Genomic DNA, 13320 nt, shown 5'->3' with positions numbered 1-13320 from the left:
GTAACTAGTGAAACAGCCTTTAGCAAATGCAACAAATCGAACGATTGCCCCACACTTCCGTTACGTAAGATTAAATTACAAGGTGCAATCTTTGGAAAAAGTGTAGATGTACGCCAACAAACCAACTTAGAATTCTTTTGTCAAAGCCACAGCTTCTCTATGAACTTTCTGATTGTTCCATTATTGTCGACGGAAATTATATTGGGAGTAGACTTTTTGAATGAATACAAAGCAATCTTAAACTTTCACGATGCTGAAATATGTTTAGAGAAAGAAGGTAAGTCAATAGCTTTGAAATTTGAAGATTGGCTCTCAAACCATGACGAAGAAATTAATCGGCTTTACCTCCTGTTAGACAACAGCTCGGAATTTTCGACGGAACTTGACGCTAACAATCACTCTGCAAGTACTGACAGGGATGATATCGATGGCGCATTTGATACTAATGAGTTGACTCAGAATAAAATTCAAACAATTGAGAATTGTAATGATACTGATAGGGAAGACCTTTTTGAGATTTTACAAGCACATTCCACACTTTTTACTCACAAAACAGGAACAATCAAGGGATTCCAATACCAATTTCGTGTTCGTGAGCATACTAAATTTTGTGTTAGACCATACGTAATTCCGGCACATTATAGGGACCGTGTTAGAACAGAAATACAATCTATGCTTGACGAGGGCATTATTGAGCCTGCAGTAAGCTCATACAACAATCCATTACATGTTGTTGAGAAGAAAAATGGATCGATCAGGCTTGTCTTAGATTCGAGACAAATCAATAATATTATCATTCCTCAAACAGACAGGCCACAAACGTTGGAAGAAGTTCTTCAAAATTTTAATGGTGTAAAAGTGTTGTCTTCTATTGATCTCAGATCCAGCTTTTATCAGATCGAACTTCATCCAGAATGTAGAAAATACACAGCTTTCCTTTGTTTTGGCGTTTGTTATCAGTTTCGGAAACTTCCTTTTGGTTTGAACATTTCTTCGGCAGCATTCATTCGCGGGCTAAATTCCATTATTACCTGAGTTCTTAAAACGTCACATCACCTTATATGTGGACAATATTCTGATAGCAGAAGCCTCATGGGAACAACACAATCGCATCCTCAACAGCATGTTACATATTTTTGCAGAATCTGGAATTACAGTTAACTTGGAAAAGTCTGAATTCGGTAGGACAAAGGTGAGGTTTTTGGAACATATTATTTCTTCTGAAGGCATTCAGCCAGATTCTGAAAAGTTAGAAGCAATCAGAGCCATTCCAGTTCCATCCACAAAAAAACAAGTCCGCAGTTTTCTAGGTCTCGTAAATTTTGACCGTCGTTTTCTGAATATCCAAATTCTAGTTACACCAAAACTTTGTTCTCTCACTGGAAAAAATACTTTTTGGAACTGGGACGAACAAGCACAGTTGGAATTCAATTCTTTGAAAGAAGCGTTACTTAACACGCCAATACTAGCTCATCCAGATCTGTCACAAGATTTCTGCCTTAGCACGGATTCTTCTAAAGTCGGTCTTGGTGCCCATTTATTTCAAGAAGCCATAGAAAATGACACTACTGTTCAGAAAACCATTGCTTTTGCTAGCCAGCTGCTAACAAAATCTGAAAAAATAAAGCTTTAGCTATCGTTTGGGCATTTAACAAATTCCGTTTCTTTCTTTCTGGTAAGCACCTAAAAGTATACAGTGATCATCGTGCATTACAATTTCTTATGTCTTCAAAATTAAATCACGACTGGTTAAAACGTTGGGCATTGTTTCTGCAAGAATTCCACTTCACAATAGTCTACATTCCCAGCAAGCAGAACATTGTTGCGGACGCACTGTCACGCGCACCGGTTGGGCTTGAGAAAGGTAACACAGAAGGCAACCTCGAGAAAAATTTCAGTATTCTTTACATTCAGAAAGTCGCCTTTGAAAACTTCATCACCACATCTTTAAAGGACATTGCTCATGAACAAGATAAAGATCCGATTTGGAAAGACATCAAAAGTAAACGGCATGAAAAGACACACACACAGATTCGGCATTATTATCTGGTCAGAAACAACATACTGTTCAAACGCTGAACTGTTGATGAAAAGCTATGGGTACTTTGCATTCCAGACGATTTTGTTAATAAGCTCATTTGGTACATTCATTTCAGCTATGCACATTTTGGTCCACGAAAATGCTATCATATTCTTCAGACGACTTGTTATTTTAACAATATGGAAAAGAGAATTCGAAGAGTCTTGTCTAGTTGTAAACTTTGTCAAAAGGCTAAACCATCTACTGTCTCACATCGTGCTCCGTTGTTTCCTATCATTCCTTCTAAATTAAAAGAATTTGCTGCTGTTGATCTCTTGCGACCCCTTGTCAGAACATCTAATGGATTTTCATACGTTCTAGTCGCTGTTGAGCTTACTTCACTCCATTACGTAAAGCCACTGGACGGTCTGTATCCAACGCCTTTGTTAAAAATTCTTACGTGAAGTTGGACAAGTTAGTAAAGTCATTTCAGATAATGGACCGCAATTCAGATCTGCTGTTTGGTCACGCATGCTTTGGAACCATAAAATCAAACCTGTTTTTATTTCATTGTACTCACCACATTGTAACCCGTCTGAACGGATTATGAAAGAAATCAATAAGCCTTGCAGACTTTATTGTCACAGAAAGCATCAGTATTGGGACAGATATTTACACTTATTTCAAAAGTGCTGAATGAAATTCCTCACGACTCCACTGCTTTACCACCTATTCTTGTACTGAAGAATGAAGAACCACCGAACAGAATCAGAGAGCTTGTACCTTTTCCGAATACACGTAAACTTCGACACAAAGACAAATGGCTCTGAGCACTATGGGACTGAACTTCTGAGGTCATTAGTCCCCTAGAACTTAGAACTAGTTAAACCCAACTAACCTAAGGACATCAAACACATCCATGCCCGAGGCAGGATTCGAACCTGAAACCATAGCGGTCTCGCGGTTCCAGACTGCAGCGACACAAAGACATAACTGATTTGGCTATTAAAAATATAAAATATGCAACAGACAAAAGGAGAAAACTACACGGTAAAGCAAATGCAAAGAAATTATATATTGGTCAGAAAGTTCTCATTAAAGCCCATTCATTGTCACATAAGAAGAAACACTTGAGTCACAAATTCTTTCTGGTTTACAATGGACCTTACAGAATCCGACATATACCACATGATAATTGCGTTGAAGTTGAAACTCTGCGTACTAGGAAGAGTAAAGGTTTACACCACATTTCACATGTAAAACCGTTTATTGAAAGAAAATCTGTTTTTTAACTTAGTCTTTGCCATAAAACTTCTCACTTCACGCTACTAGTACAATTTGTCACACTGCTACTAGTACAATTTGTCACACTGAGAAACTGTTAACATGCAACAATGTTTTGAAGTTAACTATCCAGCCTAGAACCTGGGGAACATTTTTAAACAGAAATTACGAATGCATTGTTATAGTGACCAGACGACACAGTGTTGTTATTTGTATATTCTTGCTTGTTAGTTGCACGATTACGTAACGACTATCAGGCTTACATACTTAGAACATATACTGGCACTACTAATGAGATTTTAATGCAACGTTTTGGTTTACTTGAAAATACATTCTGGATTTAAAGTACTTACTGTGAAATACCAGATGACACAGTGGTTAGTTTATGCGACAGCTACACGATTTTATCACGACGCTGCTAATGAGTGACCATTTACGATGTTGCTTTTGTGGTGTTTCTGTTTTATATCTGCACAGTTTTTCTGAATACTTCTGGAAAGTAAAACATGTTTTAGCAGTAACTTTTGTGGTATAGCTACAATGAGACAGCCTTTTTCGTAGCACAACAATACGTTACATTATAGTACTTTCTTTATCACGGTAAGGTACGTAATAACTACGATATCTATACGCAAAGCATTTCACTTTCGTTTAGGATGAGGTAAGTACATTGATTTCAGCAGAACTTTGCTTACAGAGGACGATAACTACGACACTTCCACAGAGATTATCTTACAACAACACGCACAGTTTAGCGCTACAGTACACGTATTTGAGTGATTAATTTTGTACTTAAAACATTTATTTTTAAAGATTTTTGAATTACAAAAATACAAAGGTTTTCCGTGATACATTTCATTCCATTGCTGTAATCTGTAACACCTGATGGTATAATTGCATTAATCCTCAGGAGGGTACATGCTTACTTTGTGTACCATGTGTTTGGCAAGCACAAGGAGCCCTAGCTAATATGATATTTGCTTATACAACTTTACACATCGATACTATATTTCTCTAACACATAAATTACACAGCTATCTGATCATTTAACTGGGAGAGACAAACATTTATTTTACTACATCAGTGACAGATGTTTACGTAATTACATAGTTGAACAACTTCACACTTATGAAACTGTATTTTGTCTGTACTTTGTGAACTATTCATATTTTTTCAGAACCATTGTGATACTATGAGAGCTTTGAATGATGTTTTTGGTAAGGGATCATGATTTTTGAAGTACATTTGAGGTAGATGACTTTATTGAAGGTCTTGGAATTATTGAAAGAAGCTGCGACGATTCTGAGATGTGATTGATCTGTTATGATGTTATTATTACGATGACGATGTGTATTATGCTGTTGAGGTATGTTTATGATCAATAAGCTGAGAATCGTACTTTAAGAGTTAGGAAATGTGTGTAAATGCGTGAATGTATCACAATGCAGGCGAAAATTTTTTGGGCACTGTTATATTTATAGGATTTTGTTTCTACAGATTTGTAACGCAAATATTTCGACTTGTGAAATTTTATTTGTATCAAACTGTCACTGTAGCGGAAAATGATGTCGTAAATATTTCGGTAAGGAAGGTAGGTAACTGTAAGCACCCAGCTGCGTGACAGTTGCCTGGATAAAAGCCATTAGTGTGTGCCTTTCAGAGGCACAGGTGGAGAAAAAAAAGGAGGCCATTATCCTCGCTATTGACATTCCTTTGTAGAAAGCATCGCAAATACGACACGCTCATTACTTGGAAACATATTGTACTTTGTGCTACTTACTGAAATGCTTATGAACTGATGGGTAATATTCTAACATCTGCACACCTGATTATGACAAGTGTCTTCCTACGAGAGTTGAGAGCATTTCTACTAACTTATGAAATGCCACATGACTATTGAATGATATTTTTATGCTTTGCTTTAGATAGTTGCTTATTTCATTTGATATCTGGTTTCCAGCTGTGTTACAGCATTGGTTTTATAAAATAAAATTAAATGCATTTGCTAATGTGAACACTTTCTGTCAACAGATCTATTAAATAATAATTTTATGATCCACATTCTTCAAAAAAGGAGCACTTGGAAAGGAAAGAACAATAAGAAGGGACAAATAACAGTAACTGCATACATAATTTTCTTTTCAAGTACTTGCTAATGTTTTGTAGAATAAGTTTTTTTGGTGCACCACTTTAATGACATAGATATTAAGATGTGAATAGACCTTTCCCTTTTCTGCATTGTTCTCTTTAGGCTGCTGCTGTTTGCCATGCACAGTGCTACTGAATGTCTCTTTGTATTACTCTGTTAAGCCAGTTTTACTACTGATTCATTTTTCTTGTTGCTGCACATTGGCTCATTTTAGTTGTAATGTTGCATTAGCTGTGCTAATTTAGATTTGCTGCTGCCTACTTTGAAAATTTCCGTTTTTTTTCATTGCTGTTTGTATTAATTGTTTTGTGCTGTGCGTTGCCTCGTCCCTTAGTTTATGCATCTGAGCTCAGTAGATTTAAGTTAGCTTAAGATGGGGTAGGCTATATAAGACAACGAGTTGTGATGAATTGGAAGAAATGGATTGAGAAGCTATAAGAAAATGGTTTGGCCAAAAAAGTATTTTGAAGGGGGATAGGAACAAAAAAGTAGGGTTTATGGACAACAAGTTTAGGTAGGATTTTCTTGGAAATAAATGATGAGGTAAGATAATGGAAAATAAATAATGAGGTAAGAAATATGTGAACATATAAATACAGAACGCATGCTTGGATAGGATTTTTTTGGTGGAAACAAATGTTGAAATAAGACGAAAGATCTATGGAATGAAGTTTTGGGTTGGACTGCAGTACCAAATGTTACACTGAAAACAAACCCTGCACCTTCCTCTTGTGTTATTCTGCTATGTGTTTGTGTACCCTTGTTTATTTGTGTTTTTCCTGTCTTTATGTGTTTAGCTGATGAGAGTTATGCTGTAGAATTTTTCTAATACTATGTTATTTACTTTGTAAAGATGTTTAGACGTTGTTTATCTGTTCTGTTTTGTTGCTCATGTGTGAAGTTGATGTTTCAAAAGTTATTCTGATCTTTTATGCATGTACTTATGTCATATTTCCTGTAACACTGATATATATGTTATTTCTATTCTTTTGTAAAGCCTGTATTACTACAAATGTTATCTGTATTGTTATGTTTTTTAATGATGTATTTTGTACCTTTGTTATTGTATTCTCATGTTATAAAATTGTAATTGACACCAGTTCATCAAATTAAGTAACTTGTAAGCATTCATTTCACTGCACAATATGTGAAAAAAAGAGGACTGTTAGTGTTTGGACGTGTGTTAATAATTCAGCAAGGGACTGGTTAACAGCATTGCTGGTTCTAAGGACAATTCCAAAAACTTTGTGAGTGCACAAGTGGTGGTTTATGGACTTGCTATATTGCCCGCAAGACTCTTCGATGGTGATTGTGCACCTGCACAGTCGCAGCAGATGGCTGGTGGCCATCTCTACAAGGACTACAGTGGGTCTATACCTTTGATGACTCACCATTACCATTATTTCTACAAGGACTGCAGTGGGTCTGCATCTCTAGTGGCCCACCAATACCATACTATCTACCAGCACTGCAGTGGGTCTGCTCTGTGATGACCTACCTACCAATATTCTTCAAAACTTCGACTGACTCCACTGTGGGTTTGCTCTATTGTGGCCCATTACCTGTCTGCATGTCGAGAGTCAGCACTATCTTTCCGTTGGAAGGACAACACTACTTCATCAAGACTGCATGGAAATCCACTACTTCCGTGTGCGTTTTCTTTTACTTCTCAGACTTTGAGAAAAACACTGCTATTTTACTGTGATGAACGATCAGGACTGTCTTTATGGACTGTGAGAAAATTTTAGCTTTTGACCAACATTGTATCAATAAGTGTGTGCATTTGATTTCTTTGTTATTGTAACCGTGAAAAAATTTTAACAAATATGTATTGGCCAGTGCCCAAAACAATTTGTAAAATTTCTTGTGGGGAGCATGGGGGCTATGTAAGTAGACTATTTAGGTTTTCTTATTGGTAACGCCATGTAGCGCTCTGTATGAAAATCACTGGCTGTGCTGTGTGCAGTCTGTGGCTAGTTTGCATTGTTGTCTGCCATTGTAGTGTTGGGCAGCTGGATGTTAACAGCGCATAGCGTTGCGCGGTTGGAGGCGAGCCACCAGCATTGGTGGATGTGGGGAAGTGAGATGGCGGATTTAACAGGATCGAAATGAACAAGACATCTGTCACTCAACTGGGCATTTTTAAGTTCAATTCTGCAATTCCGTCGCGTTCCGTGGGGCAGGGAGGACCCGGATGACCAGAAAATGTGATTCAACGGAATGAACACCTTGGCTATCAAAAACATGGCCTAAGTACTGCATTTCGATCTGAAAAATGGCGCATTTTTCCTGGTGACACTTTAAACATGCAGCTGAAAGTACCTGAAAAAGGATACAAAGGTTATAAATATGTTCCTTTGGTTTATGTTCTGGCACCACAATATCGTCCAAATAATTTGAACAGAATGGAACGTTTGCAGTAAGTTCCTGTAAGTAGTATTGCAAAATGGCAGGCACAGAGGTGTTACCAAAGGGTAAGCGCAGCGATTTGAACAGCCCTAAATGTGTGTTGACCACAAACGCTTTCTGAGACACCTCTTCTAGCAGAATTTACAAATACGCATTGTATAAGTCAGTAGTTGAAAAATAGTGACCTGCGCCAAGCCTGTCCATTAATTTCCCAGGATGAGGCAATGGCTAAGTGTCAAGTATTGTTTGTGGATTCACAGTGGATTTCAAGTCAACACAAAGATGGAGTCTTCAGAAGGCTTTGGTAAGATGACTAAGGGAGAAGCGCATTGACTATCCCAGATAGGAGCAATAACACCTTGCAACTTTGTCTCTAATGGCTTGAGGGATGGGATGCACTTGAAAAAACGTAGATTGTGCATTGTCCTTCGTTGTCACATATGGCACAGAATTATTTACTCTGCCAAGTCCTTGAGAAAATAAATCAGGAAACTCCTCAATCAATTGAGCAACATTGTCCTTCGGGTTGAAAGCAGAAACAGAAAGTACATTCACCTGACTATGAAGACCAAACAAATCAAATGAATCTAATCCAGAAATATTTTCATAGTCTCGCGAATGCAAAACTATAAATGTCACTGTTCTGGTGTGAGACTACAATGTGGTAGACGAAGTACATGTACCGAGCACTGGAATGTCCTGACCATTATATGCAGTAAAATGCGTGCAAGATTTTGTCAACTGTGGTGAGCCTAACTGTTCGTAAGTGGCATGATTGAGCAATGTAACAGAAGCGCCAGTGTCCTAACTGAAGTCGCACACAGCATCTGGCAATGACAAAGTTCACAAACAGTTTGTTTGACTGTCGTTGCACAGTATGTGAGTGGGATGAAGGCACATCCTGTGTTGGGTCATTACAAGTACTGGTAGCCAGTTTAGAAAAAACTACATTCACAGAAGAAGAAGGTGCTTTGCACTTACGAGAGGTAACGTGGGTGGAGTTCTTTTATGTTACAAGCACACAGACTGTACATGACCTGGCTTTCCACAAGCAAAGCAATTCATGTTCTGCAAAGAGCAATTTTGTCTTTTATGCATGGAAAAGCAGCATCAGACACGCCTGTTAACACTTGTTTACTCTGTCCACGGCGCAGTGGACTGTTTGCACACGGTGGTCAGTCGCAAGTCCATACCGGTTTGTCAGTTTGGGTTACACTGGAAGTGGAAGCTACCTCGAAGTTTATCGTGTCACTATGACACAAGTCCTGATGTTCAATAACTTGATCCAGAGTACGATCAAATGTTTGAGAATTTGTTGATGAATCTTACTGACTAGCACATTGTGTGTAATTGCATCACGAATTATGGCTTCACTATAGTCCTGTCCATAGCTACACTGTCATGTCAGACCCTGACTGTAGGTCTGTTCTGGCGTTTCCCGCAGTCGAAAGAACTTGTAACGAACAGTAGCAACCCATACCTGATCCTCGAAATACGCAGTGAGGGCAGAAACTAAATCTTCAACAACTAGCGACTCTGGCCTATTAGTCGAGAGTAACTTCTGAGTGAGGCAGTATACTCCTGTGCTGGCCACTGGCAAGAAATAAGAAAGTTTACTTTTACAGAATGTGGCTGTTGCTCGGTACTGATGCTCTCAAAGTCTGCGATCAAACTGGGCCCGACTAGCGCTGTGCGGCTGGTTAAGTCGGTGCTGACAGGGGGCGCTGAACTCTGTCTCCCTGGAGGTGGGGCGCTGGCCTCTCTTCCCACTGGCGCGCGGCTCGGCGCCTCCTTGATGTAATATCTGTTCCACTTACCAAATTGTCTTCTGTTTCCTCGGGCGTGCAAGTGTGAAACATACAGTTCAGTGAATCAAAGTATCCCCACTTGCTTGTGCGAACACCATCTGTCTTCTGTCCACTTTTTGGTGTTCTTATTTTGTCGACTTCTTGTCCATATTGTGTAAGTATATAATGTTTCTTTTTTCGTACTTTGGCGTTTCTTGTAGCTGAACCTGCCGCAATATTTTTTAGAGCGACCTGTTGTTTTACTCTGTTTTCCAAGTCCACATGCTTTGTGTATCACAATTCTGGGAAACGTTGCACTTTTTGTATTAGCAACTACGTTTTATCACAATTCCACGTATACCTCGTTACTGACACTGACATTTTCGTATCTGGTCACAACAAGCAGAAGAAAACCTTGCAGCAACTGGCAACTTCGGCAAGTAGTAGATGCTACAAATCGCACTAAAATATGTCCACCAGCGTGCGGAATTCGACTTCCTGTGAGTGTTTCCCTAACTGCCCTGGTGTTTCCGCTTCGAAGATCTTGCTAGTGAACACTTTTTTATTTCGTTCATACGTACATACATGCATTAATACTTGTTCCATAGATCGTGAATACGACATTTCGTAATAATATATAACATGTCACTTTAACATAAGTTTTCTTTACACAAAATTTTTTTTCTTTTTGTTTCTCCACAGTTACTACTTCATATCTAAAAATTCATCTATTGTGTAGAAGGAGTTGTCATTCAGAAATTCTTTTGATTTGCTTTTAAATGTTGGTTGGCTACCTGTTAGACTTTTAATGCTGTGTGGCAAATGACTGAAGATTTTTGTGGCAGTGTAATTCACCCCTTTCTGTGCCAAAGGCAGATTTAATCCTTTCCTCTAGTGTTGCGGCTATGCTTTTCGCTGTTATTTTTCAATTGGGTGGGTTATTAATAACAAATTTCATAAGTGAATGTATGTATTGCGAAGGTACTGTGAATATCCCAAGTTCCTTAAATAAATGTCTCCAAGTTTATATTGGGTGGGCTCCAGATATTATTCTGATTACACGCTTTTATGCAATGAATACGCGAATTGGGATGGAAGTCATTAAAGCAAAGACGTTTTTCGTCGCGGCGAGATCTATTTACGAAATTTCAGTCACCAACTTTCTCTTCCGAATGCAAAAATATTTTGTTGAGCCCAACCTACATAGGTAGGAATGATCATCAAAATAAAATAAGAGAAATCTGAGCTCGAACAGAAAGGTTTAGGTGTTCGTTTTTCCCGCGCGCTGTTCGGGAGTGGAATGGTAGAGAGATAGTATGATTGTGGTTCGATGAACCCTCTGCCAAGCACTTAAATTTGAATTGCTGAGTAGTCATGTAGATGTAGATAAAAACTTTTTCTCTTAATGATGAATACCCCAAAATATGATGTCATATGAAAGCACTGAATGAAAATAGACATAGGAGGCTAATTTACTGATATAGTTATCATCAAAACTTGCAATAACCCTAATAGCATAAGTAGCTGAACCTAACTGTTTCAGCAGATCATCTATGTGTTTCTTCCAATTCAATTTCTCATCAATGCATGCACCCAGATATTTTGAATATTCTGCCTTAGCAACAGACTTCTATTTGTAGTCTATTTTATTGCCTTCTAGAATACAAACTGTCTAGCCAACACAGATTAAATGCACTGATACACATAGCAAGGTAACATCTGCTCTTTTCATTCATATATGTCTTCAGATCAAGTTCGTTGTACTTAAATTGAAAAGACACAATTGACAGTTGCCACGTAGTTGGTAATTCATTTCGTTAGTTACGTTCAATGGTCACAATTCCGTTTCAATTTTTATATCTTCTGCAGCTATAACCCTGGATATGACGTCTAAAGTCCTCCTGGTTGTGTCTCAGGGACCTGCAATCGGTCAAAGCGGCTAACGGTGACCAATTGCGCTTCTTTAAAAAGTTGACTCTGTCTTTCTCACAGTGTCTACACTGAAATAAGATGTGATTTATATCTCCATTTGATTCTTCTTCACACTGCCTTTGGGGTGTCTCCTGTATTCTGATTCTGCATAAATGGGCCGGGAAAGATCCATGACTGGGACCCATTCTCGCAGTGGATGTTATAATTTTCCTTGAATGTTTGTACTTCCAAAACCATGGCTATCTTGGTATGAACGTCTGTATATGAGTATAGCTTTTGCCTTTTGTTTGTGACTTCCATTCCATTCTTCGTGTCACAGGAGAAGCGCTTGTTCTTTTGCTGTTAAGAGATATTCTGTACATGAGAGTTTAATGTCCATAGGTCTTCTGCTGCTAATCGCATCTCTCGCTAATTGATCGGCTTTATCATTGTATAGAATGCCAGAATGTGATTTGACTCATGCAGATTCTGTAATCTGACCAATCTTCATAGCTTGGTGATAATGATCCACTATGTCGATAGTGTGTTTTCTCTTGTTCCAGTTCCTGTAACCAATTGGTCTCAGAACACTTTAAGAATCGGTGATCATTACTGCCTTGGGTATTCTAAGAGATACTGAGTGTTTGATTGCCTATATAATAGCGAAACTTACATCTAGAAACACGGAAGCGTCGCTTGGTAGCTGAAACTTTCCTTCGTCTGCATATTCTGGACAGAAGAAAGCGCATCCGCTATGATTTTCTGTCCCCATTTTTGAGCCATCTGTGTAGAGTTGAAGATATCCTGCCCATTTTTCTGTCAGGTGTGTTGTAGATGAAAACTGCTCGCATCCTTTTCCTTTGCTGGAACAGTCGACGTATGTTAGCTAGAAGACATATTTTCCAGGTGAAAACCTGTCACTGTCGTTTCCGCAGAAGGCCGAGTGACTTGTGCCTAGGGACAGCAAAACTTGGTGCCGATCGGTAACGCTCGGCAAACATTGTGTCTTACGGGTCTGTAGAGAGCCTAAGGGACCGCAGTTCTTAGCGCTTCCTAGTGACGGACAGTGAAAGCCTACATTCACCGTGTGACAAGGAGCTTTCGATTCATTCCGCGCGAAATTCAAAATTGCATGTTAATTATTGAAGTTTTTAATCTCATTTACATCGTCACAGTCTTCACACCACAGCGTGTCGAAGTGCCTATCCTGCTTATGCAGTTTTTAAAGCCTACAGTTTACGGTAATGAAGCATTTTACAAAAAAAATTCTCGAGAATATACCGGGCAGCTAAAAACATAAAAACAGACTATGAGTAGTTCTTCACGAGAAAAGTGTTCCAGTACTAATTACTTCACTGATTAACAATATACGTTTCAGACTACAACTACAGAGGTCTACATGGACGGACTGGTTAGAATGATAATGTTTATCGCTGGTGGCCGCACAAACGTAATGGACATGTGTTTCCTCCATTAACCTGGAGCTGAATTTGACCTTTAAGTAACTTTTCTCGAGAAATTCGCATCCATCAGTTTATGAGTAGCTTTTTATTTTTATGTAACATTCCTTCCAGCACATTGAATTTGCCAATAACACAAATACTTGTAATTATATTTTACACATTAGTACTGACCTAGGAAATTTTTTTGCTTAAGATGTTTCGGACGAAGAAATTGCAAGTAAGGTGCAAACTGTGTTGCAGAAATTCATGATTATTGATGATGAAGATTAGTTTAGCGCTGTATAACGATGTGAGTTT

This window comes from Schistocerca americana, chromosome 8 (assembly GCF_021461395.2).
Source record: "Schistocerca americana isolate TAMUIC-IGC-003095 chromosome 8, iqSchAmer2.1, whole genome shotgun sequence".
Classification (NCBI taxonomy): domain Eukaryota; kingdom Metazoa; phylum Arthropoda; class Insecta; order Orthoptera; family Acrididae; genus Schistocerca; species Schistocerca americana.
This window is presented reverse-complemented; position numbering follows the sequence as displayed.